The following is a 26,942-nucleotide window of genomic DNA, read 5'->3' on the forward strand; positions in this document are numbered from 1 at the left end:
CAGACCCTCTCCCCTTTATGTGAACCTGTTTTAATTTTCTGCGCCATTTAATCATTATATTTATTTTGCCTTGTGTTCTCTGTCTCTGTCCACTCCTCTCTCCATCTCTCTCTCCTTCTGTCTTTCTCTGTCTCTCTCCCTGTCTTTCTGTATTTCTTACTCTCTCTGTCCCACTATCTCCCTGTCTTTCTCTCTGATCTCTCTCACGCTCTCCCTGTGTCGCTCTCTGCCTCTCTCTCTCTCTTTCTTGCTCTCACTTTCTGTCTCTCCCTCGCTCTTTATATCACTATCTCGCTCTCTCTCACTCTTTATCGCTTTATGTTCCTCTCTGTCTCCATGTCAGTCACTCTCCCCTCTCTCACTCCCTCTGTGTATATCTGCCTGTCTCAGTCTTTCTCCAACTCTCTGACTTTCTCTCTCTCGCTCCTTCTCCCCCTCTCCACCTCGCTCTCTCTCTCTCTCTCTCCCTCGCCATTTATTTGGAGTGCACCCATTCTGATCTGGCCCAAAGCAGCTACTTTGAATCCCAGCTTTGCACATTTTGCTGGATGACCATTTAGTTGAAGTCCAGCTCGGCTCTTTAGTGCCGCTATTTCGAGTAAAATGCATGTGTCGTCTGCAGAGTAAATCCTGCCTTAATAGGTCAGAGTTTCAATAACATATAACATCAGAACCATATTTCAGATCATTTCAGGGCTCTGTGCTGCTAATATAAAATGTACTTTCCGTCCCCCGGGAAGTGTAGGGATGGAGTATGAAATGGGATTTAGTTCTCGTGCTTGAAACCCTTCAGCTCTTTCTATGATTTCACTAATTTAAAAATTAGATTGAGTGGGTATTTCACCGCGTTCTTCAGCTCCTCTCTGAATTTAGTCTGGGTCAGGACATAAATACACGTGTTTGTGCAGGAACTGAGAAGCTGCAGCATTCCTGCTGTGTGTTGTGTGATATAACCAGGGTCAGTGTAGGAGTAAAAATACCGAATGTCTGCAATTCGCATATAAATGGTAAATACAACATATGTCATCCACAACAGTATAAAACTGCCCGTTATACTGAAGAGTAAAATGATGGATTTCTTTCGGTTCTCCATCTCTGGATCACTCTGATTCTCTCCATTGCTGCCGCCCCGGAGTCCCCTGCGGACTCGACTGGACATTAAAATACGCCTGACCGTCAGAACATTGAGCAGTAAAATCAGACAGAACGGGATAAAAGGGGTTAAAATGAGCTGAAACATGTCAAATGCTGCCCATGCGGGTGAAGTATGGAAGATCAATTTAGTCCCACAAAACCAGGGAACATTATCAATTATATCTAAAGGTTCAAATGCAAAGTACGCGGGGACAGTCACCAAACAGCCCAGCACACTCACTGTTCCCAGAACCACAGCCGCCGTTCTCTCGGTGCAATATTTAGTTTTCAGCTTCTCACAACAAATGGCCACAAATCGATCAAAGGTGAAAGCGACTGTGAACCAGACAGAAACCACAGTGACTGCACCACCCAAGAATATAATAAAACTACACACGGGAGTAATGTGCAGGAATGACCATGGGAAATACATCAGATTAATCTGTCTCAATATCGGATCAGTGATAATGACCAGGAGATCGGCCACTGCCATTCCCACCAGGTAGACACTGATACATTTGGAGAGACCGCACTTTCCTCGGGACAGGATCACAATCGCCACCAAGTTAACTGTAAGAGAGAGAAAAGGAATCAGAGAAATTACTGATCAGACCTGGAGACAAAGCAGCAGATTGAGAGGATCTGGGGTGAAATTTCCAGCTTTGTTGCTGCATCGAAGTGTGGAAAGTGATTGATTGACCTGGGCAGCACTTTCGGGCAGAGAGATGTTTTTAAACACAATGATCAATAATGAATTGGGAGATGGATACAGAAAGTGAATAAAGTGAGCACCGGATCCACTGGAAGGGCTGAGTGAGGGCGCAGTGCCGGTGGGGAAGGGAGAAGGGGTTTTACACACCGGGAATCCAGCGGATTAAAGCCGGGTTTGGACTCCAGACGGATGGGAAAGAGAGGGAAGTGTCGGAAGGTGAGGGGACAGAGGGAGGTGCAAATTGTGTGTTGCTCTTGGTTAAGAGAGTCGACAGTGATTGAGAATTGGAGGGAGTCAAGGAAAAGAGTAGTGCACATGAACGTGTCGGAGCTGGAGAGGAGTCAGGAGTAGATGGTTTGGGAGAATTGACAAACTGAAGGAACCGACGAGACAGAGGATTCATTGCAGTGTGAGCAGAGGCTGGGATTCACAGGGAGAGACTGTACACAATCCAACTATTACATTTAACAGTTCATTTCTGTAGTTATTGGTGTCAGGGAACCTGTGTTTGGTACAAAATGTGTTTAATAAATTTAATTTGCAAATTCAATGAAACTTAAAATGAAAAGTATTAATAAAATTAATCACGTTGTTATTGAACTGATCCGAGCTTGAAAAAAACAGTTTCCGAATAATTGATTACAATCAAGAAATTTCTGATTCTATTCTTGAAGTAAATTTTAATTATGTTTAGTGTTAAGTTGGAAAACAAGGAACATTCACAAAAACAGACTGAGGACCTGACAGGGATATAAACATGAGGAGCGAGTCCCACAATAAAAACTCACCCAATCTGACCACATCATAATAACACCTTCAAATCACATTTTCTATGTTTAATTGTACTGGAAGTTTCAGCAGTTCATTCTGATGAATTATTCACACCACAGCCTCTCGCTTTCCCTCTCAGTCGCCCTCTCTATCACTCACTCTACTCTCTTTCTCAAGTTCATTTTCATATCCGATTAAATCCTATCATCCTGTGCCTGCATTCTGTTCACCAGCCCCGTGTTCCACCGATCCTATTCTCAGTGTCAGTTTGTTAAATAGTGAAGCCTCTGTGGAATAGTTTAATATTTCCACAGATCACCCAATCCTCCACCTGTTCACCAACACTGTTCACTTCATCTACAAATCATGGAATAAACAGAATCGAATCCCTCTCCCAGGCAGATCTCACAATAATTGAGATTCCTTCTCCAGTAATTATAGGGTACAGGGATAGATGGCGGGATTGTTCAATTATCAAAACACCAACATCACACTTATAACCTACAGGTACAGAGAAGGGCTGCTGATTCCAACAGGGACAGTGCAAATTGAGATAACATAACAACCACACTTTTCATTTTACAGTGAAGTCCAGTGACAGTCAGTGAATTCATCCACAGTGAAGCAGAGAAGGAGATGTGAAAGAGTCAGCAGTAAACTCAGTTCAGTAACCAGACATCTGAAGCGGCGTCAGATACACACATAATTAAATAATATTTCATAACAGTGATCACCAATAAATACATTGAAATCTCAGTTAAACTGAAGCATGTTATTGGAGAGGGAGGACATTCCGCTGCCTCCTTGCAACACTGAGACCGTGAGCTGTCTCATTATCAATCACTGAAAACACATTGATGAAAACATATTCCAGGACAGGTTAGTTCCACAACAAGAAACTGTTATCATCTCCTGATGGTCTGACACCAACTCTTAGCCCAATACATTCAGTACAGAGAATAATCCAGTAACAATGCCAGGGTTGGATAGACAAATTCATGACAGATATAATGCAGCGCCTCAATACCGAAAGAGCAGAGACTTAACACATTCCATCATTCAACCAATAGAACAGAACAAGTGACTGTGTGAAATATGTAGGGACAAAAAACAATTTTCCAAGTACAGCAGCAGAGTTAACACCGATTTACACCATTAACAGATGAGATAACAGTTTACCCGGAACTCCAAAGGCTGCAAGAACTGGATGATAAATACGTTCTATCCGAATTATTACTGGATATCCCATTTCTGTGAGAAGCACTGACTTCTGTTACCCTGGAAACCACAGATCCAGCAGGCACTCTGAGCTGATCCATTCCAACAAGCCCTGATTTATACAGGGGATAAGTCTCCACTGACACGGTTATACTCCTGATCATTGCTATTAGTTACAGTCAGTTTAACAAACACATTATATCAGCAGCTTTGACTCCGCTGTAAATAATGTGGTGAATAAAACACAAACATCTCAAAGTCCACGATATTACTTAATCAGACCTCTCTCAGGAATAAAGCTTCAATCTGTTCTCATACAGGACTGATCCAACAATAATAAACGGCTTCATTTACAGCTTTTATATAACTATATTGACCATGTTCACTCCTGGTGTTTCATTTATAATTTAGACAGATGTCTCCGCAGTGTGCACTGAATCCAGGGACACGAGCAGACCCGTTTCACTCTGTTCCTGCAGTTTCCCAGTTAAAATATGAATTGTGAGTCTCTGACACGAGGACAGTTAAAGGGCAGGTTGAGGATTGCAGCCCAGTAATGACTGTGGGTGATATTAGGGGACGGACACTGAACGTGACCCATTGACATTCCTCTCTCCGCTATTTTACTTCAGATGTTTACCCGTTTATTCTACATTGGTTAACGGCTCCAGTAAAATTGGTCCCGTGTAAAACCGAGCTGAGCTCATGACCCTTTTTCACCTCCATCACAAAGGCCCCGTGATTCCCTCACCCGCCTCCATTCCTTCCTCAGCCCATTGCCATTGAAACCCTCATCAATGCCTCTGTCCCCTCCAGACTCCATTCCTCCAATGCACTCCTGACCGGCCACCCAACCCCCACCTTCTATAAACGTGAGCTCGTCCAAAACTCTTGTCCGTGTCCAACCAGCACCAGGTCCTGCTCGGACTCACTGACCCTCACTAGCTCCCAGTTACATATTCAATAAATTTAAAATTCTCATCCTTGGGTTTAAAACACTCCCCATTTCCATACCAACAGACAACCCACCCGTCACCATCTCATTTATCGGACACTGGCCTCTTTTTCTGGGAGTCCCCTCACTTGGTTCCACTCACCTATCTGATCAGAGCCAGAAGAAGCTTCTCTTCCCACCCTATCACCGTTATCTCTGATGTTTCTAAAGATTCAATCCTTGGCTCCCTCCTCTTCCTCATCTACATGCTGCCCTTTGGTGACACAGTCCACAGACATGGACCAGCTTTCAGATGGACGCTGACAAAACCACCGCCTCTCTTGACCCTTCCAATATCTTTGTGTTGTCAGGTCCACATTCTGTTTTAGATGAGCCACCAGTTCCTCCAGTTAAAAATTGGGAAGTCATGATCTTTGGCCCCAAAATCTCCACATCCTCGCCAGGGATTCCATCCACACCACTGGTTTTTTGATTGGTGAGTCACTCACCAATCACTCAAGCTCTGACTGACTTGTGTTTATAATATAGATATATTACCTGTATATTTATGATGTATTTGTATATTTGGAAGTGTATTTGCACAGGGGCAGCACGGCAGCAGGTACAGCAGCCGGGCTTGGACCGAATGGAGGCCAGCGGGGAGTCCGTCCCGGACAAAATGGGGGCGAGCGCGACCAAAATTTTTTAAAAAGTCGCCGCTCACGCGGCTCCCATGCCGGACAAAATGAGGCCCGCGTCGCCACCACCTTCGACAAAATGGAGGCCAACTTGGCTAACCTCATTGGACCAAATGGAGGACAGCCAGGCCAACATTTTGGAAAAATGGCGGCTGCGCCAGCCGGCATCTTGGTCAGATGGCGGCAAGTAGCCAACAGAGTGTCCCCAGTGATCCCGCAGTCAACCCAGAATGATGCCAAGGTGCAGCCAGGGTTCCCAGCTTGCACCCAGTCATGACAGAGTGATGCCAGAGTGGCGGTCTTGATGTTCAGACCACCACCACAACAATAAGAACGACCACAACAATGTCCCAGTGACCCCCCCAGTGTCCCCTGAATGTCCCAGTGACCACCCCAAGTGTCCCCTGAATGTCCCAGTGACCCCCCCAGTGTCCCCTGAATATCCCAGTGATTCCAGTGTGCACCCAGTGACCCCAGAGTAACCCAGACATTACTCACGTGCTCCCCATCGGGTCCAGGCTGTGGTGAAGGTCTCAGTCAGTCCGTCCCCAGCGGAGAGAACGATGCTTGGCCCAGGATTTCTCCCACTCCTCCTCCTCCTCACAAAATGTCTCTTTCTGGATCATCTCCTTGCAGCATTTCATCAAAAAGATTCCTGAGGGGAGAGAGAGAGGGAATTGATTAAAATACAAAAGCAAGGGATTAAAAAGGCTCAGCAAGAGGCCAGAACTCCCTCCCTCCCACTCCCTCTCTCACTCTCTCTTTTTCTCCCCCCTCACTCTCTCTCCCACTCTCTCTCTCACTCTCACTCACTCTCTCTCACTCTCCCTCCCTCCCACTCTCCCTCTCTCTCTCTCTCTCTCTCCCTCTCTCTACCCATCTCTCTCTCCCTCTCCCTCTCTCACACTCCCCCAGTTGCACAGAATCTCTCCCTAATCCAAGTCTGCAGCTTGTTTCTCCCCTGCCTTTCCTCTGAATGCCTCTAACCGGTGCCGCACTGCCTGTCTGAGCTGCTCAGTGTTTGCTGCAGGGTCCAACCCTCCCCCTGGGTGTGTTTTCTCTTCTGTCCCTGGGCCTCGCCCACACCTGCTCTGGACATTGTTGCAACTTTAATTCTGGCAGTTGCTGTCAGCGAAAGGTCAACAGCTTTTCCCTCAACTGTTTTCTCCTGTTTGAATTAGAAGCTCGCCCCTCCCTGTTCAATCTCGACCTCTACCTTACCTTGCATTGTCCAGAATGTAATATAAGATATGGACTGAGTCCACCCCACTGTGTATTGTACAGAATGTAATATAAGATATGGTCTGAGTCCAACCCACTGTATATTGTACAGAATGTAATATAAGATATGGACTGGGTCCAACCAACATTGTAATGTGCAGAATCTAATATAAGATATGGAGTGAGTCCAACCCATCTTGTAATATACAGAATGTAATGTAAGATATTTACTGGGTCCACCCCACTGTGTATTGTCCAGAATGTAATATAAGATATGGACTGAGTCCAACCCACTGTGTATTGTCCAGAATGTAATATAAGATATGGACTGAGTCCAACCCACTGTGTATTGTCCAGAATGTAATATAAGATATCGGCTGAGTCCACCCCACTGTGTATTGTGCAGAATGTAATATAAGATACGGACTGAGTCCAACCCACTGTGTATTGTACAGAATATGACATAAGATATGGACTGAGTCCACCCCACTGTGTATTGTCCAGAATGTAATATAAGATATGGACTGAGTCCACCCCACTGTGTATTGTACAGAATGTAATATAAGATATGGGCTGAGTCCACCCCACTTGTAATATACAGAATGTAATATAAGATATTTACTGGGTCCACCCAACCTTGTAATGTGCAGAATGTAATATAAGATATGGAGTGAGTCCAACCCATCTTGTATTGTACAGACTGTAATATAAGATATGGACTGAGTCCAACCCACTGTGTATTGTCCAGAATGTAATATAAGATATGGGCTGAGTCCAACCCACTGTGTGATGTGCAGAATGTAATATAAGATATGGACTGAGTCCAACCCACTGTGTATTGTCCAGAATGTAATATAAGATATGGACTGAGTCCAACCCACTGTGTATTGTCCAGAATGTAATATAAGATATGGACTGAGTCCAACCCACTGTGTATTGGACAGAATATGACATAAGATATGGACTGAGTCCAACCCACTGTGTATTGTACAGACTGTAATATAAGATAGGGACTGAGTCCAACCCAATTTATATTGTACAGAATGTAATATAAGATATGGACTGAGTCCACCCCACTGTGTATTGTACAGAATGTAATATAAGATATGGGCTGAGTCCACCCCACTGTGTATTGCACAGAATGTAATATAAGATATGGACTGAGTCCACCCCACTGTGTATTGTACAGAATGCAATATAAGATATGGGCTGAGTCCACCCCACTGTATATTGTACAGAATGTAATATAAGATATGGACTGAGTCCAGCCCACTGTGTATTGTACAGAATGCAATATAAGATATGGGCTGAGTCCACCCCACTGTATATTGTACAGAATGTAATATAAGATATGGACTGAGTCCAGCCCACTGTGTATTGTACAGAATGTAATATAAGATATGGGCTGAGTCCAACCCACTGTGTATTGTCCAGAATGTAATATAAGATATGGACTGAGTCCAACCCACTGTGTATTGTGCAGAATGTAATATAAGATATGGACTGAGTCCAACCCACTGTGTATTGTACAAAATGTAATATAAGACATGGACTGAGTCCAACCCACTGTGCATTGTACAGAATATGACAGAAGATATGGACTGAGTCCAACCCACTGTGTATTGTACAGAATGTAATGTAAGATATGGACTGAGTCCACCCCACTGTGTATTGTACAGAATGTAATATAAGATATGGACTGAGTCCACCCCACTGTGTGATGTGCAGAATGTAATATAAGATATGGACTGAGTCCAACCCACCGTGTATTGTACAGAATGTAATATAAGATATGGACTGAGTCCAACCCACTGTGTAATGTACAGAATGTAATATAAGATATGGACAGAGTCCAATCCACTGTGTGATGTGCAGAATGTAATATAAGATATGGACTGAGTGCAACCCATTGTGTATTGTACAGAATGTAATATAACATATGGGCTGAGTCCAACCCACTGTGTAATGTACAGAATGTAATATAAGATATGGACAGAGTCCAATCCACTGTATAATGTGCAGAATGCAATATAAGATATGGACTGAGTCCAACCCACTGTGTAATGTACAGAATGTAATATAAGATATGGGCTGAATCCAACCCATTGTGTATTGTACCAACTGTAATATAAGATATGGACTGGGTGCACCCCACTGTGTATTGTACAGAATGTAATATAAGATATGGACTGAGTCCAACCCACTGTGTAATGTGCAGAATGTAATATAAGATATGGACTGAGTCCAACCCCCCTTGTAATGTGCAGAATGTAATATAAGATATGGACTGAGTCCAACCCACTGTGTGATGTGCAGAATGTAATATAAGATATGGACTGAGTCCAACCCACTGTGTATTGTACAGAATGTAATATAAGATATGGGCTGAGTCCAACCCACTGTGTAATGTACAGAATGTAATATAAGATATGGACTGAGTCCAACCCACTGTGTATTGTACAGAATATGACATAAGATATGGACTGAGTTCAACCCACTGTGTATTGTACAGAATGTAATATAAGATATGGACTGAGTCCACCCCACTGTGTATTGTACAGAATGTAATATAAGATATGTACTGGGTCCACCCAACCTTGTAATGTGCAGAATGTAATATAAGATATGGAGTGAGTTCAACACATCTTGTATTGTGCAGACTGTAATATAAGATATGGACTGAGTCCAACCCATTATATATTTTACAGAATGTAATGTAAGATATGGACTGAGTCCAACCCACTGTGTATTGTACAGAATGTAAAATAAGATATGGGCTGAGTCCAACCCATTGTGTATTGTACCAACTGTAATATAAGATATGGACTGGGTCCAACCCACTGTGTATTGTACAGAATGTAATATAAGATATGGACTGAGTCCAACCCCCCTTGTAATGTGCAGAATGTAATATAAGATATGGACTGAGTCCAACCCCCCTTGTAATGTGCAGAATGTAATATAAGATATGGACTGAGTCCAACCCACCTTGCAATGTGCAGAATGTAATATGAGATATGGACTCAGTCCAACCCACCTTGTAATGTGCAGAATGTAATTTAAGATAAGCACTGTGTCCACCCCACTGTGTATTGTCCAGAATGTAACATAAGATATGTAATGAGAACACCAGATATTTAATGAGTAGCCAACCGAGTGTCCCCAGTGATCCCGCAGTCAACCCAGAATGATGCCAGGGTGCAGCCAGGGTTCCCAGCTTGCACCCAGTCATGCCAGAGTGGCGGTCTTGATGTTCAGACCACCACCACAACAATAAGAACTACCACAACAATGTCCCAGTGACCACCACAAGTGTCCCCTGAATGTCCCAGTGACCACCCCCCAGTGTCCCCTGAATATCCCAGTGATTCCAGTGTGCACCCAGTGACCCCAGAGTAACCCAGACATTACTCACGTGCTCCCCATCGGGTCCAGGCTGTGGTGAAGGTCTCAGTCAGTCCGTCCCCAGCGGAGAGAACGATGCTTGGCCCAGGATTTCTCCCACTCCTCCTCCTCCTCACAAAATGTCTCTTTCTGGATCATCTCCTTGCAGCATTTCATCAAAAAGATTCCTGAGGGGAGAGAGAGGGAATTGATTAAAATACAAAAGCAAGGGATTAAAAAGGCACAGCAAGAGGCCAGAACTCCCTCCCTCCTACTCCCTCTCTCACTCTCTCTTTTTCTCCCCACTCTCTCTCACTCTCCCTCCCTCCCACTCTCCCTCCCTCTCTCTACCCATCTCCCTCTCCCTCTCTCACACTCCCCCAGTTGCACAGAATCTCTCCCTAATCCAAGTCTGCAGCTTGTTTCTCCCCTGCCTTTCCTCTGAATGCCTCTAACCGGTGCCGCACTGCCTGTCTGAGCTGCTCAGTGTTTGCTGCAGGGTCCAACCCTCCCCCTGGGTGTGTTTTCTCTTCTGTCCCTGGGCCTCGCCCACACCTGCTCTGGACATTGTTGCAACTTTAATTCTGGCAGTTGCTGTCAGCGAAAGGTCAACAGCTTTTCCCTCAACTGTTTTCTCCTGTTTGAATTAGAAGCTCGCCCCTCCCTCTTCAATCTCGACCTCTACCTCACCTTGTATTGTCCAGAATGTAATATAAGATATGGACTGAGTCCACCTCACCTTGTAATATACAGAATGTAATATAAGATATTTACTGGGTCCACCCAACCTTGTAATGTGCAGAATGTAATATAAGATATGGACTGAGTCCAACCCACTGTGTATTGTCCAGAATGTAATATAAGATATCGGCTGAGTCCACCCCACTGTGTGATGTGCAGAATGTAATATAAGATACGGACTGAGTGCAACCCACTGTGTAATGTACAGAATGTAATATAAGATATGGGCTGAATCCAACCCACTGTGTAATGTACAGAATGTAATATAAGATATGGACTGAGTCCAACCCCCCTTGTAATGTGCAGAATGTAATATAAGATATGGACTGAGTCCAACCCACTGTGTAATGTGCAGAATGTAATATAAGATATGGACTGAGTCCAACCCCCCTTGTAATGTGCAGAATGTAATATAAGATATGGACTGAGTCCAACCCACTGTGTGATGTGCAGAATGTAATATAAGATATGGACTGAGTCCAACCCACTGTGTATTGTACAGAATGTAATATAAGATATGGGCTGAGTCCAACCCACTGTGTAATGTACAGAATGTAATATAAGATATGGACTGAGTCCAACCCACTGTGTATTGTACAGAATATGACATAAGATATGGACTGAGTTCAACCCACTGTGTATTGTACAGAATGTAATATAAGATATGGGCTGAGTCCACCCCACTGTGTAATGTGCAGAATGTAATATAAGATATTTACTGGGTCCACCCAACCTTGTAATGTGCAGAATGTAATATAAGATATGGAGTGAGTCCAACCCATCTTGTATTGTACAGAATGTAATATAAGATATGGGCTGAGTCCACCCCACCTTGTAATATACAGAATGTAATATAAGATATTTACTGGGTCCACCCAACCTTGTAATGTGCAGAATGTAATATAAGATATGGAGTGAGTCCAACCCATCTTGTATTGTACAGACTATAATTTCAGATATGGACTGAGTCCAACCCCCCTTGTAATGTGCAGAATGTTATTTAAGATATGTGCTGAGTCCACCCCACTGTGTATTGTCCAAAATGTAATATAAGATATGTTATGAGAACACCAGATATTTAATGAGTAGCCAACAGAGTGTCCCCAGTGATCCCGCAGTCAACCCACAATGATGCCAGGGTGCAGCCAGGGTTCCCAGCTTGCACCCAGTCATGCCAGAGTGATGCCAGAGTGGCGGTCTTGATGTTCAGACCACCACCACAACAATAAGAAGTACCACAACAATGTCCCAGTGACCCCCCCCCAGTGTCCCCTGAATGTCCCAGTGACCACCCCAAGTGTCCCCTGAATGTCCCAGTGACCCCCCACAGTGTCCCCTGAATATCCCAGTGATTCCAGTGTGCACCCAGTGACCCCAGAGTAACCCAGACATTACTCACGTGCTCCCCATCGGGTCCAGGCTGTGGTGAAGGTCTCAGTCAGTCCGTCCCCAGCGGAGAGAACGATGCTTGGCCCAGGATTTCTCCCACTCCTCCTCCTCCTCACAAAATGTCTCTTTCTGGATCATCTCCTTGCAGCATTTCATCAAAAAGATTCCTGAGGGGAGAGAGAGGGAATTGATTAAAATACAAAAGCAAGGGATTAAAAAGGCACAGCAAGAGGCCAGAACTCCCTCCCTCCCACTCCCTCTCTCACTCTCTCTTTTTCTCCCCCCTCACTCTCTCTCCCACTCCCTCTCTCACTCTCTCTCACTCTCCCTCCCTCCCTCCCTCCCACTCTCCCTCTCTCTCTCCCTCCCTCTCCCTCTCATTCTCCCTCTCCCTCCCTCTCTCTCTCCCTCTCCCTCTCTCGACCCATCTCCCTCTCCCTCTCCCTCTCTCACACTCCCCCAGTTGCACAGAATCTCTCCCTAATCCAAGTCTGCAGCTTGTTTCTCCCCTGCCTTTCCTCTGAATGCCTCTAACCGGTGCCGCACTGCCCGTCTGAGCTGCTCAGTGTTTGCTGCAGGGTCCAACCCTCCCCCTGGGTGTGTTTTCTCTTCTGTCCCTGGGCCTCGCCCACACCTGCTCTGGACATTGTTGCAACTTTAATTCTGGCAGTTGCTGTCAGCGAAAGGTCAACAGCTTTTCCCTCAACTGTTTTCTCCAGTTTGAATTAGAAACTCGCCTCTCCCTGTTCAATCTCGACCTTGTATTGTCCAGAATGTAATATAAGATATGGACTGAGTCCACCTCACCTTGTAATATACAGAATGTAATATAAGATATTTACTGGGTCCACCCAACCTTGTAATGTGCAGAATGTAATATAAGATATGGAGTGAGTACAACTCATCTTGTATTGTACAGACTGTAATATAAGATATGGGCTGAGTCCAACCCACTGTGTATTGTACAGAATGTAATATAAGTTATGGACTGAGTCCAACCCACTGTGTGATGTGCAGAATGTAATATAAGATATGGACTGAGTCCAACCCACTGTGTATTGTACAGAATGTAATATAAAATATGGGCTGAGTCCAACCCACTGTGCATTGTACAGAATGTAATATAAGTTATGGACTGAGTCCAACCCACTGTGTATTGTACAGAATGTAATATAAGATATGGACTGAGTCCAACCCACTGTGTGATGTGCAGAATGTAATATAAGATATGGACTGAGTCCAACCCACTGTGTATTGTACAGAATGTAATATAAGATATGGACTGAGTCCAACCCACTGTGTGATGTGCAGAATGTAATATAAGATATGGACTGAGTCCAACCCACTGTGTGTTGTACAGAATGTAATATAAGATATGGACTGAGTCCACCCCACTGTGTATTGTACAGAATGTAATATAAGATATGGACTGAGTCCACCCCACTGTGTATTGTACAGAATGTAATATAAGATATGGACTGAGTCCAACCCACTGTGTGATGTGCAGAATGTAATATAAGATATGGACTGAGTCCAACCCACTGTGTGTTGTACAGAATGTAATATAAGATATGGACTGAGTCCACCCCACTGTGTGATGTGCAGAATGTAATATAAGATATGGACTGAGTCCACCCCACTGTGTGATGTGCAGAATGTAATATAAGATATGGACTGAGTCCAACCCACTGTGTATTGTACAGAATGTAATATAAGAAATGTACTGGGTCCACCCAACCTTGTAATGTGCAGAATGTAATATAAGATATGGACTGAGTCCACCCCACTGTGTATTGTACAGAATGTAATGTAAGATATGGACTGAGTCCAACCCACTGTGTATTGTACAGAATGTAATATAAGATATGGACTGAGTCCAACCCACTGTGTATTGTACAGAATGCAATGTAAGATATGGACTGAGTCCAACCCACTGTGTATTGTACAGAATGCAATGTAAGATATGGACTGAGTCCAACCCACTGTGTATTGTACAGAATGTAATATAAGATATGGACTGAGTCCAACCCACTGTGTATTGTGCAGAATGCAATGTAAGATATGGACTGAGTCCAACCCACTGTGTATTGTACAGAATGGAATGTAAGATATGGACTGAGTCCAACCCACTGTGTATTGTACAGAATGCAATGTAAGATATGGGCTGAGTCCACCCCACTGTGTATTGTACAGAATGTAATATAAGATATGGACTGTGTCCAACCCACTGTGTATTGTACATAATGCAATGTAAGATATGGGCTGAGTCCACCCCACTGTGTATTGTACAGAATGTAATAGAAGATATGGACTGAGTCCAACCCACTGTGTATTGTACAGACTGTAATATAAGATATAGACTGAGTCCAACCCACTGTGTATTGTACAGAATGCAATGTAAGATATGGGCTGAGTCCACCCCACTGTGTATTGTACAGAATGTAATATAAGATATGGACTGTGTCCAACCCACTGTGTATTGTACAGAATGCAATGTAAGATATGGGCTGAGTCCACCCCACTGTGTATTGTACAGAATGCAATGTAAGATATGGACTGAGTCCAACCCACTGTGTATTGTACAGACTGTAATATAAGATATGGACTGAGTCCAACCCACTGTGTATTATACAGAACGCAATGTAAGATATGGACTGAGTCCAACCCACTGTGTATTGTACAGAATGTAATATAAGATATGGACTGAGTCCAACCCACTGTGTATTGTGCAGAATGCAATGTAAGATATGGACTGAGTCCAACCCACTGTGTATTGTACAGAATGCAATGTAAGATATGGACTGAGTCCAACCCACTGTGTATTGTACAGAATGCAATGTAAGATATGGGCTGAGTCCACCCCACTGTGTATTGTACAGAATGTAATATAAGATATGGACTGTGTCCAACCCACTGTGGATTGTACAGAATGCAATGTAAGATATGGACTGTGTCCAACCCACTGTGTATTGTACATAATGCAATGTAAGATATGGGCTGAGTCCACCCCACTGTGTATTGTACAGAATGTAATATAAGATATGGACTGAGTCCAACCCACTGTGTATTGTACAGACTGTAATATAAGATATGGACTGAGTCCAACCCACTGTGTATTGTACAGAATGCAATGTAAGATATGGGCTGAGTCCACCCCACTGTGTATTGTACAGAATGTAATATAAGATATGGACTGTGTCCAACCCACTGTGTATTGTACAGAATGCAATGTAAGATATGGGCTGAGTCCACCCCACTGTGTATTGTACAGAATGTAATATAAGATATGGACTGTGTCCAACCCACTGTGTATTGTACAGAATGTAATATAAGATATGGACTCAGTCCAACCCACTGTGTATTGTACAGAATGTAATATAAGATATGGACTGAGTCCAACCCACTGTGTATTGTGCAGAATGCAATGTAAGATATGGACTGAGTCCAACCCACTGTGTATTGTACAGAATGCAATGTAAGATATGGACTGAGTCCAACCCACTGTGTATTGTACAGAATGCAATGTAAGATATGGGCTGAGTCCACCCCACTGTGTCTTGTACAGAATGTAATATAAGATATGGACTGTGTCCAACCCACTGTGTATTGTACAGAATGCAATGTAAGATATGGGCTGAATCCACCCCACTGTGTATTGTACAGAATGTAATGTAAGATATGGACTGAGTCCAACCCACTGTGTATTGTACAGAATGTAATATAAGATATGGACTGAGTCCACCCCACTGTGTATTGTACAGAATGTAATGTAAGATATGGACTGAGTCCAACCCACTGTGTATTGTACAGAATGTAATATAAGATATGGACTGTGTCCAACCCACTGTGTATTGTACAGAATGCAATGTAAGATATGGGCTGAATCCACCCCACTGTGTATTGTACAGAATGTAATGTAAGATATGGACTGAGTCCAACCCACTGTGTATTGTACAGAATGTAACATAAGATATGGACTGAGTCCAACCCACTGTGTATTGTACAGAATGCAATGTAAGATATGGACTGAGTCCAACCCACTGTGTATTGTACAGAATGCAATGTAAGATATGGACTGAGTCCAACCCACTGTGTATTGTACAGAATGCAATGTAAGATATGGACTGAGTCCAACCCACTGTGTATTGTACAGAATGCAATGTAAGATATGGACTGAGTCCAACCCACTGTGTATTGTACAGAATGCAATGTAAGATATGGACTGAGTCCAACCCACTGTGTATTGTACAGAATGTAATATAAGATATGGACTGAGTCCAACCCACTGTGTATTGTGCAGAATGCAATGTAAGATATGGACTGAGTCCAACCCACTGTGTATTGTACAGAATGGAATGTAAGATATGGACTGAGTCCAACCCACTGTGTATTGTACAGAATGCAATGTAAGATATGGGCTGAGTCCACCCCACTGTGTATTGTACAGAATGTAATATAAGATATGGACTGTGTCCAACCCACTGTGTATTGTACATAATGCAATGTAAGATATGGGCTGAGTCCACCCCACTGTGTATTGTACAGAATGTAATATAAGATATGGACTGAGTCCAACCCACTGTGTATTGTACAGACTGTAATATAAGATATAGACTGAGTCCAACCCACTGTGTATTGTACAGAATGCAATGTAAGATATGGGCTGAGTCCACCCCACTGTGTATTGTACAGAATGTAATATAAGATATGGACTGTGTCCAACCCACTGTGTATTGTACAGAATGCAATGTAAGATATGGGCTGAGTCCACCCCACTGTGTATTGTACAGAATGCAATGTAAGATATGGACTGAGTCCAACCCACTGTGTATTGTACAGACTGTAATATAAGATATGGACTGAGTCCAACCCACTGTGTATTATACAGAACGCAATGTAAGATATGGACTGAGTCCAACCCACTGTGTATTGTACAGAATGTAATATAAGATATGGACTGAGTCCAACCCACTGTGTATTGTGCAGAATGCAATGTAAGATATGGACTGAGTCCAACCCACTGTGTATTGTACAGAATGCAATGTAAGATATGGACTGAGTCCAACCCACTGTGTATTGTACAGAATGCAATGTAAGATATGGGCTGAGTCCACCCCACTGTGTATTGTACAGAATGTAATATAAGATATGGACTGTGTCCAACCCACTGTGGATTGTACAGAATGCAATGTAAGATATGGACTGTGTCCAACCCACTGTGTATTGTACATAATGCAATGTAAGATATGGGCTGAGTCCACCCCACTGTGTATTGTACAGAATGTAATATAAGATATGGACTGAGTCCAACCCACTGTGTATTGTACAGACTGTAATATAAGATATGGACTGAGTCCAACCCACTGTGTATTGTACAGAATGCAATGTAAGATATGGGCTGAGTCCACCCCACTGTGTATTGTACAGAATGTAATATAAGATATGGACTGTGTCCAACCCACTGTGTATTGTACAGAATGCAATGTAAGATATGGGCTGAGTCCACCCCACTGTGTATTGTACAGAATGCAATGTAAGATATGGACTTAGTCCAACCCACTGTGTATTGTACAGACTGTAATATAAGATATGGACTGAGTCCAACCCACTGTGTATTATACAGAACGCAATGTAAGATATGGACTGAGTCCAACCCACTGTGTATTGTACAGAATGTAATATAAGATATGGACTGAGTCCAACCCACTGTGTATTGTGCAGAATGCAATGTAAGATATGGACTGAGTCCAACCCACTGTGTATTGTACAGAATGCAATGTAAGATATGGACTGAGTCCAACCCACTGTGTATTGTACAGAATGCAATGTAAGATATGGGCTGAGTCCACCCCACTGTGTCTTGTACAGAATGTAATATAAGATATGGACTGAGTCCACCCCACTGTGTATTGTACACAATGTAATATAAGATATGCACTGTGTCCAACCCACTGTGTATTGTACAGAATGCAATGTAAGATATGGGCTGAATCCACCCCACTGTGTATTGTACAGAATGTAATATAAGATATGGACTGAGTCCAACCCACTGTGTATTGTACAGAATGTAATATAAGATATGGGCTGAGTCCACCCCACTGTGTATTGTACAGAATGTAATATAAGATATGGACTGAGTCCACCCCACTGTGTATTGTACCAACTGTAATATAAGATATGGACTGGGTCCACCCCACTGTGTATTGTACAGAATGTAATATAAGATATGGACTGAGTCCACCCCACTGTGTATTGTACAGAATGTAATATAAGATATGTACTGGGTCCACCCAACCTTGTAATGTGCAGAATGTAATATAAGATATGGAGTGAGTCCAACCCATCTTGTATTGTACAGACTGTAATATAAGATATGGACTGAGTCCAACCCACTGTGTATTGTACAGAATGCAATGTAAGATATGGACTGAGTCCACCCCACTGTGTATTGTACAGAATGTAATATAAGATATGGACTGAGTCCACCCCACTGTGTATTGTACAGAATGTAATATAAGATATGGGCTGAGTCCACCCCACTGTGTATTGTACAGAATGTAATTTTAGATATGGACTGAGTCCAACCCACTGTGCATTGTACAGAATATGACATAAGATATGGACTGAGTTCAACCCACTGTGTATTGTACAGAATGTAATATAAGATATGGGCTGAGTCCAACCCACTGTGTATTGTGCAGAATGTAATATAAGATATGGACTGAGTCCGCCCCACTGTGTGATGTGCAGAATGTAATATAACATATGGGCTGAGTCCAACCCACTGTGTAATGTACAGAATGTAATATAAGATATGGGCTGAGTCCAACCCATTGTGTATTGTACCAACTGTAATATAAGATATGGACTGGGTCCACCCCACTGTGTATTGTACAGAATGTAATATAAGATATGGGCTGAGTCCACCCCACTGTGTATTGTACAGAATGTAATATAAGATATGGACTGAGTCCAACCCACTGTGTGTTGTACAGAATGTAATGAAATATATGGGCTGAGTCCACCCCACTGTGTGATGTGCAGAATGTAATATAAGATATGGACTGAGTCCAACCCACTGTGTATTGCACAGAATGTAATATAACATATGGGCTGAGTCCAACCCACTGTGTAATGTACAGAATGTAATATAAGATATGGTCTGAGTCCAACCCACCGTGTAATGTGCAGAATGCAATATAAGATATGGACTGAGTCCAACCCACTGTGTAATGTACAGAATGTAATATAAGATATGGACTGAGTCCAACCCACTGTGTATTGTACAGAATGTAATATAAGATATGGACTGAGTCCAACCCACCTTGCAATGTGCAGAATGTAATATGAGATATGGACTCAGTCCAACCCACCTTGTAATGTGCAGAATGTAATTTAAGATATGGGCTGAGTCCAACCCACTGTGTATTGTACAGAATGTAATATGAGATATGGACTGAGTCCACCCCACTGTGTATTGTACAGAATGTAATATAAGATATGGACTGAGTCCACCCCACTGTGTATTGTACAGAATGTAATATAAGATATGGGCTGAGTCCACCCCACTGTGTATTGTACAGAATGTAATATAAGATATGTACTGGGTCCACCCAACCTTGTAATGTGCAGAATGTAATATAAGATATGGACTGAGTCCAACCCATCTTGTATTGTACAGACTGTAATTTCAGATATGGACTGAGTCCAACCCACTGTGTATTGTACAGAATGTAATATAAGATATGGACTGAGTCCAACCCACTGTGTATTGTACAGAATGTAATATGAGATATGGACTGAGTCCAACCCACCTTGTAATGTGCAGAATGTTATTTAAGATATGTGCTGATTCCACCCCACTGTGTATTGTGCAGAATGTAATATAAGATATGGACTGAGTCCACCCCACTGTGTGATGTGCAGAATGTAATATAAGATACGGACTGAGTCCACCCCACTGTGTGATGTGCAGAATGTAATATAAGATACGGACTGAGTCCAACCCACTGTGCATTGTACAGAATGTAATATAAGATATGGACTGAGTCCACCGCACTGTGTGATGTGCAGAATGTAATATAAGATACGGACTGAGTCCAACCCACTGTGTATTGTACAGAATGTAATATAAGATATGGACTGAGTCCAGCCCACTGTGTATTGTACAGACTGTAATATAAGATATGGACTGAGTCCAACCCACTGTGTATTGTCCAGAATGTAATATAAGATATGGGCTGAGTCCAACCCACTGTGTGATGTGCAGAATGTAATATAAGATATGGACTGAGTCCAACCCACTGTGTATTGTACAGAATGTAATATAAGATATGGACTGAGTCCACCCCACTGTGTATTGTACAGAATATGACAGAAGATATGGACTGAGTCCAACCCACTGTGTATTGTACAGAATGTAATATAAGATATGGACTGAGTCCACCCCACTGTGTATTGTACAGAATGTAATATAAGATATGGGCTCAGTCCACCCCACTGTGTGTTGTACAGAATATGACATAAGATATGGACTGAGTCCACCCCACTGTGTATTGTATAGAATGTAATATAAGATATGGACTGAGTCCACCCCACTGTGTATTGTACAGAATGTAATATAAGATATGGGCTGAGTCCACCCCAGTGTGTGTTGTACAGAATATGACATAAGATATGGACAGAGTCCAACCCACCGTGTATTGTACAGAATGTAACATAAGATGTGGACTGAGTCCAACCCACTGTATATTGTACAGAATGTAACATAAGATATGGACTGAGTGCAACCCATTGTGTATTGTACAGAATGTAATATAACATATGGGCTGAGTCCAACCCACTGTGTAATGTACAGAATGGAATATAAGATATGGACAGAGTCCAATCCACTGTATAATGTGCAGAATGCAATATAAGATATGGACTGAGTCCAACCCACTGTGTAATGTACAGAATGTAATATAAGATATGGACTGAGTCCACCCCACTGTGTATTGTACAGAATGTAATATAAGATATGGGCTGAATCCAACCCATTGTGTATTGTACCAGCTGTAATATAAGATATGGACTGGGTCCACCCCACTGTGTATTGTACAGAATGTAATATAAGATATGGACTGAGTCCAACCCACTGTGTTATGTGCAGAATGTAATATGAGATATGGACTGAGTCCAACCCACTGTGTATTGTACAGAATGTAATATAAGATATGGGCTGAGTCCACCCCACTGTGTGATGTGCAGAATGTAATATAAGATATGGACTGAGTCCAACCCACTGTGTATTGTACAGAATGTAATATAAGATATGGGCTGAGTCCAACCCACTGTGTATTGTACAGAATATGACATAAGATATGGACTGAGTCCAACCCACTGTGTATTGTACAGAATGTAATATAAGATATGGACTGAGTCCACCCCACTGCGTATTGTACAGAATGTAATATAAGATATGTACTGGGTCCACCCAACCTTGTAATGTGCAGAATGTAATATAAGATATGGAGTGAGTTCAACCCATCTTGTATTGTGCAGACTGTAATCTAAGATATGGACTGAGTCCAACCCACTGTATATTGTACAGAATGTAATATAAGATATGGACTGAGTCCAACCCACTGTGTATTGTACAGAATGTAATTTCAGATATGGGCTGAGTCCAACCCATTGTGTATTGTGCCAACTGTAATATAAGATATGGACTGGGTCCACCCCACTGTGTATTGTACAGAATGTAATATAAGATATGGACTGAGTCCAACCCCCCTTGTAATGTGCAGAATGTAATATAAGATATGGACTGAGTCCAACCCACCTTGCAATGTGCAGAATGTAATATGAGATATCGACTCAGTCCAACCCACCTTGTAATGTGCAGAATGTAATTTAAGATAAGCACTGTGTCCATCCCACTGTGTATTGTCCAGAATGTAACATAAGATATGTAATGAGAACACCAGATATTTAATGAGTAGCCAACAGAGTGTCCCCAGTGATCCCGCAGTCAACCCAGAATAATGCCAGAGTGCAGCCAGGGTTCCCAGCTTGCACCCAGTCATGCCAGAGTGGCGGTCTTGATGTTCAGATCACCACCACAACAATAAGAACTACCACAACAATGTCCCAGTGACCACCCCAAGTGTCCCCTGAATGTCCCAGTGACCACCCCAAGTGTCCCCTGAATGTCCCAGTGACCCCCCCCCAGTGTCCCCTGAATATCCCAGTGATTCCAGTGCGCACCCAGTGACCCCAGAGTAACCCAGACATTACTCACGTGCTCCCCATCGGGTCCAGGCTGTGTTGAAGGTCTCAGTCAGTCCGTCCCCAGCGGAGAGAACGATGCTTGGCCCAGGATATCTCCCACTCCTCCTCCTCCTCACAAAATGTCTCTTTCTGGATCATCTCCTTGCAGCATTTCATCAAAAAGATTCCTGAGGGGAGAGAGAGGGAATTGATTAAAATACAACAGCAAGGGATTAAAAAGGCACAGCAAGAGGCCAGAACTCCCTCCCTCCTACTCCCTCTCTCACTCTCTCTTTTTCTCCCCCCTCTCTCTCTCTCCCACTCCCTCTCTCACTCTCCCTCTCTCTCACTCTCCCTCCCTCCCACTCTCCCTCTCTCTCTCCCTCCCTCTCATTCTCTCTCTCTCTCCCTCTCTCTCCCCCTCTCCCTCTCCCTCTCTCACACTCCCCCAGTTGCACAGAATCTCTCCCTAATCCAAGTCTGCAGCTTGTTTCTCCCCTGCCTTTCCTCTGAATGCCTCTAACCAATGCCGCACTGCCTGTCTGAGCTGCTCAGTGTTTGCTGCAGGGTCCAACCCTCCCCCTGGGTGTGTTTTCTCTTCTGTCCCTGGGCCTCGCCCACACCTGCTCTGGACATTGTTGCAACTTTAATTCTGGCAGTTGCTGTCAGCAAAAGGTCAACAGCTTTTCCCTCAACTGTTTTCTCCTGTTTGAATTAGAAGCTCGGCCCTCCCTGTTCAATCTCGACCTCTACCTCACCTTGTATTGTCCAGAATGTAATATAAGATATGGACTGAGTCCACCTCACCTTGTAATATACAGAATGTAATATAAGATATTTACTGGGTCCACCCAACCTTGTAATGTGCAGAATGTAATATAAGATATGGAGTGAGTCCAACCCATCTTGTATTGTACAGACTGTAATATAAGATATGGGCTGAGTCCACCCCACTGTGTGATGTGCAGAATGTAATATAAGATATGGACTGAGTCCAACCCACTGTGTATTGTACAGAATGTAATATAAGATATGGGCTGAGTCCACCCCACTGTGTTTTGCACAGAATGTAATATAAGATATGGACTGAGTCCAACCCACTGTGTATTGTACAGACTGTAATATAAGATATGGACTGAGTCCACCCCACTGTGTATTGTACAGAATGTAATATAAGATATGGGCTGAGTCCACCCCACTGTGTATTGCACAGAATGTAATATAAGATATGGACTGAGTCCACCCCACTGTGTATTGTACAGAATGTAATATAAGATATGGGCTCAGTCCACCCCACTGTGTATTGTACAGAATGTAATATAAGATATGGGCTGAGTCCAACCCACTGTGTATTGTGCAGAATGTAATATAAGATATGGACTGAGTCCAACCCACTGTGTATTGTACAAAATGTAATATAAGACATGGACTGACTCCAACCCACTGTGCATTGTCCAGAATGTAATATAAGATATGGACTGAGTCCAACCCACTGTGTATTGTGCAGAATGTAATATAAGATATGGACTGAGTCCAACCCACTGTGTATTGTACAAAATGTAATATAAGACATGGACTGAGTCCAACCCACTGTACATTGTACAGAATATGACAGAAGATATGGACTGAGTCCAACCCACTGTGTATTGTACAGAATGTAATATAAGATATGGACTGGGTCCACCCCACTGTGTATTGTACAGAATGTAATATAAGATATGGACTGAGTCCAACCCCCCTTGTAATGTGCAGAATGTAATATAAGATATGGACTGAGTCCAACCCCCCTTGTAATGTGCAGAATGTAATATAAGATATGGAGTGAGTTCAACCCAACTTGTATTGTGCAGACTGTAATATAAGATATGGACTGAGTCCAACCCACTGTGTATTGTACAGAATATGACATAAGATATGGACTGAGTCCAACCCACTGTGTATTGTACAGAATGTAATATAAGATATGGACTGAGTCCAACCCACTGTGCATTGTACAGAATGTAATATAAGATATGGGCTGAGTCCACCCCACTGTGCATTGTACAGAATGTAATATAAGATATGGACTGAGTCCACCCCACTGTGTATTGTACAGAATGTAATATAAGATATGGACTGAGTCCACCCCACTGTGTATTGTACAGAATGTAATATAAGATATGGACTGAGTCCACGCCACTGTGTATTGTACAGAATGTAATATAAGATATGGGCTGAGTCCAACCCACTGTGTATTGGACAGAATGTAATATAAGATATGGACTGAGTCCAACCCACTGTGTATTGTGCAGAATGTAATATAAGATATGGACTGAGTCCAACCCACTGTGTATTGTACAGAATGTAATACAAGACATGGACTGAGTCCAACCCACTGTGCATTGTACAGAATATGACAGAAGATATGGACTGAGTCCAACCCACTGTGTATTGTACAGAATGTAAGATAAGATATGGACTGACTCCACCCCACTGTGTATTGTACAGAATGTAATATAAGATATGGGCTGAGTCCACCCCACTGTGTGTTGTACAGAATATGACATAAGATATGGACTGAGTCCACCCCACTGTGTATTGTACAGAATGTAATATAAGATATGGACTGAGATCACCCCACTGTGTATTGTACAGAATGTAATATAAGATATGGGCTGAGTCCACCCCACTGTGTGTTGTACAGAATATGACATAAGATATGGACTGAGTCCAACCAACTGTGTATTGTACAGAATGTAATATAAGATATGGACTGAGTCCAACCCACCGTGTCTTGTACAGAATGTAATACAAGACATGGACTGAGTCCAACCCATTGTGTATTGTACAGAATGTAATATAACATATGGGCTGAGTCCAACCCACTGTGCATTGTACAGAATGTAATATAAGATATGGGCTGAGTCCACCCCACTGTGCATTGTACAGAATGTAATATAAGATATGGACTGAGTCCACCCCACTGTGTATTGTACAGAATGTAATATAAGATATGGACTGAGTCCACGCCACTGTGTATTGTACAGAATGTAATATAAGATATGGGCTGAGTCCAACCCACTGTGTATTGGACAGAATGTAATATAAGATATGGACTGAGTCCAACCCACTGTGTATTGTGCAGAATGTAATATAAGATATGGACTGAGTCCAACCCATTGTGTATTGTACAGAATGTAATACAAGACATGGACTGAGTCCAACCCACTGTGCATTGTACAGAATGTAATATAAGATATGGGCTGAGTCCACCCCACTGTGTATTGTACAGAATGTAATATAAGATATGGGCTGAGTCCACCCCACTGTGTGTTGTACAGAATGTAAGATAAGATATGGACTGAGTCCACCCCACTGTGTATTGTACAGAATGTAATATAAGATATGGGCTGAGTCCACCCCACTGTGTGTTGTACAGAATATGACATAAGATATGGACTGAGTCCAACCAACTGTGTATTGTACAGAATGTAATATAAGATATGGACTGAGTCCAACCCACCGTGTATTGTACAGAATGTAATATAAGATATGGACTGAGTGCAACCCATTGTGTATTGTACAGAATGTAATATAACATATGGGCTCAGTCCACCCCACTGTGTATTGTACAGAATGTAATATAAGATATGGGCTGAGTCCAACCCACTGTGTATTGTGCAGAATGTAATATAAGATATGGACTGAGTCCAACCCACTGTGTATTGTACAAAATGTAATATAAGACATGGACTGACTCCAACCCACTGTGCATTGTCCAGAATGTAATATAAGATATGGACTGAGTCCAACCCACTGTGTATTGTGCAGAATGTAATATAAGATATGGACTGAGTCCAACCCACTGTGTATTGTACAAAATGTAATATAAGACATGGACTGAGTCCAACCCACTGTGCATTGTACAGAATATGACAGAAGATATGGACTGAGTCCAACCCACTGTGTATTGTACAGAATGTAATATAAGATATGGACTGGGTCCACCCCACTGTGTATTGTACAGAATGTAATATAAGATATGGACTGAGTCCAACCCCCCTTGTAATGTGCAGAATGTAATATAAGATATGGACTGAGTCCAACCCCCCTTGTAATGTGCAGAATGTAATATAAGATATGGAGTGAGTTCAACCCAACTTGTATTGTGCAGACTGTAATATAAGATATGGACTGAGTCCAACCCACTGTGTATTGTACAGAATATGACATAAGATATGGACTGAGTCCAACCCACTGTGTATTGTACAGAATGTAATATAAGATATGGACTGAGTCCAACCCACTGTGCATTGTACAGAATGTAATATAAGATATGGGCTGAGTCCACCCCACTGTGCATTGTACAGAATGTAATATAAGATATGGACTGAGTCCACCCCACTGTGTATTGTACAGAATGTAATATAAGATATGGACTGAGTCCACCCCACTGTGTATTGTACAGAATGTAATATAAGATATGGACTGAGTCCACGCCACTGTGTAT

This window comes from Heptranchias perlo, unplaced genomic scaffold, assembly GCF_035084215.1.
Source record: "Heptranchias perlo isolate sHepPer1 unplaced genomic scaffold, sHepPer1.hap1 HAP1_SCAFFOLD_47, whole genome shotgun sequence".
In the NCBI taxonomy this organism is placed as follows: domain Eukaryota; kingdom Metazoa; phylum Chordata; class Chondrichthyes; order Hexanchiformes; family Hexanchidae; genus Heptranchias; species Heptranchias perlo.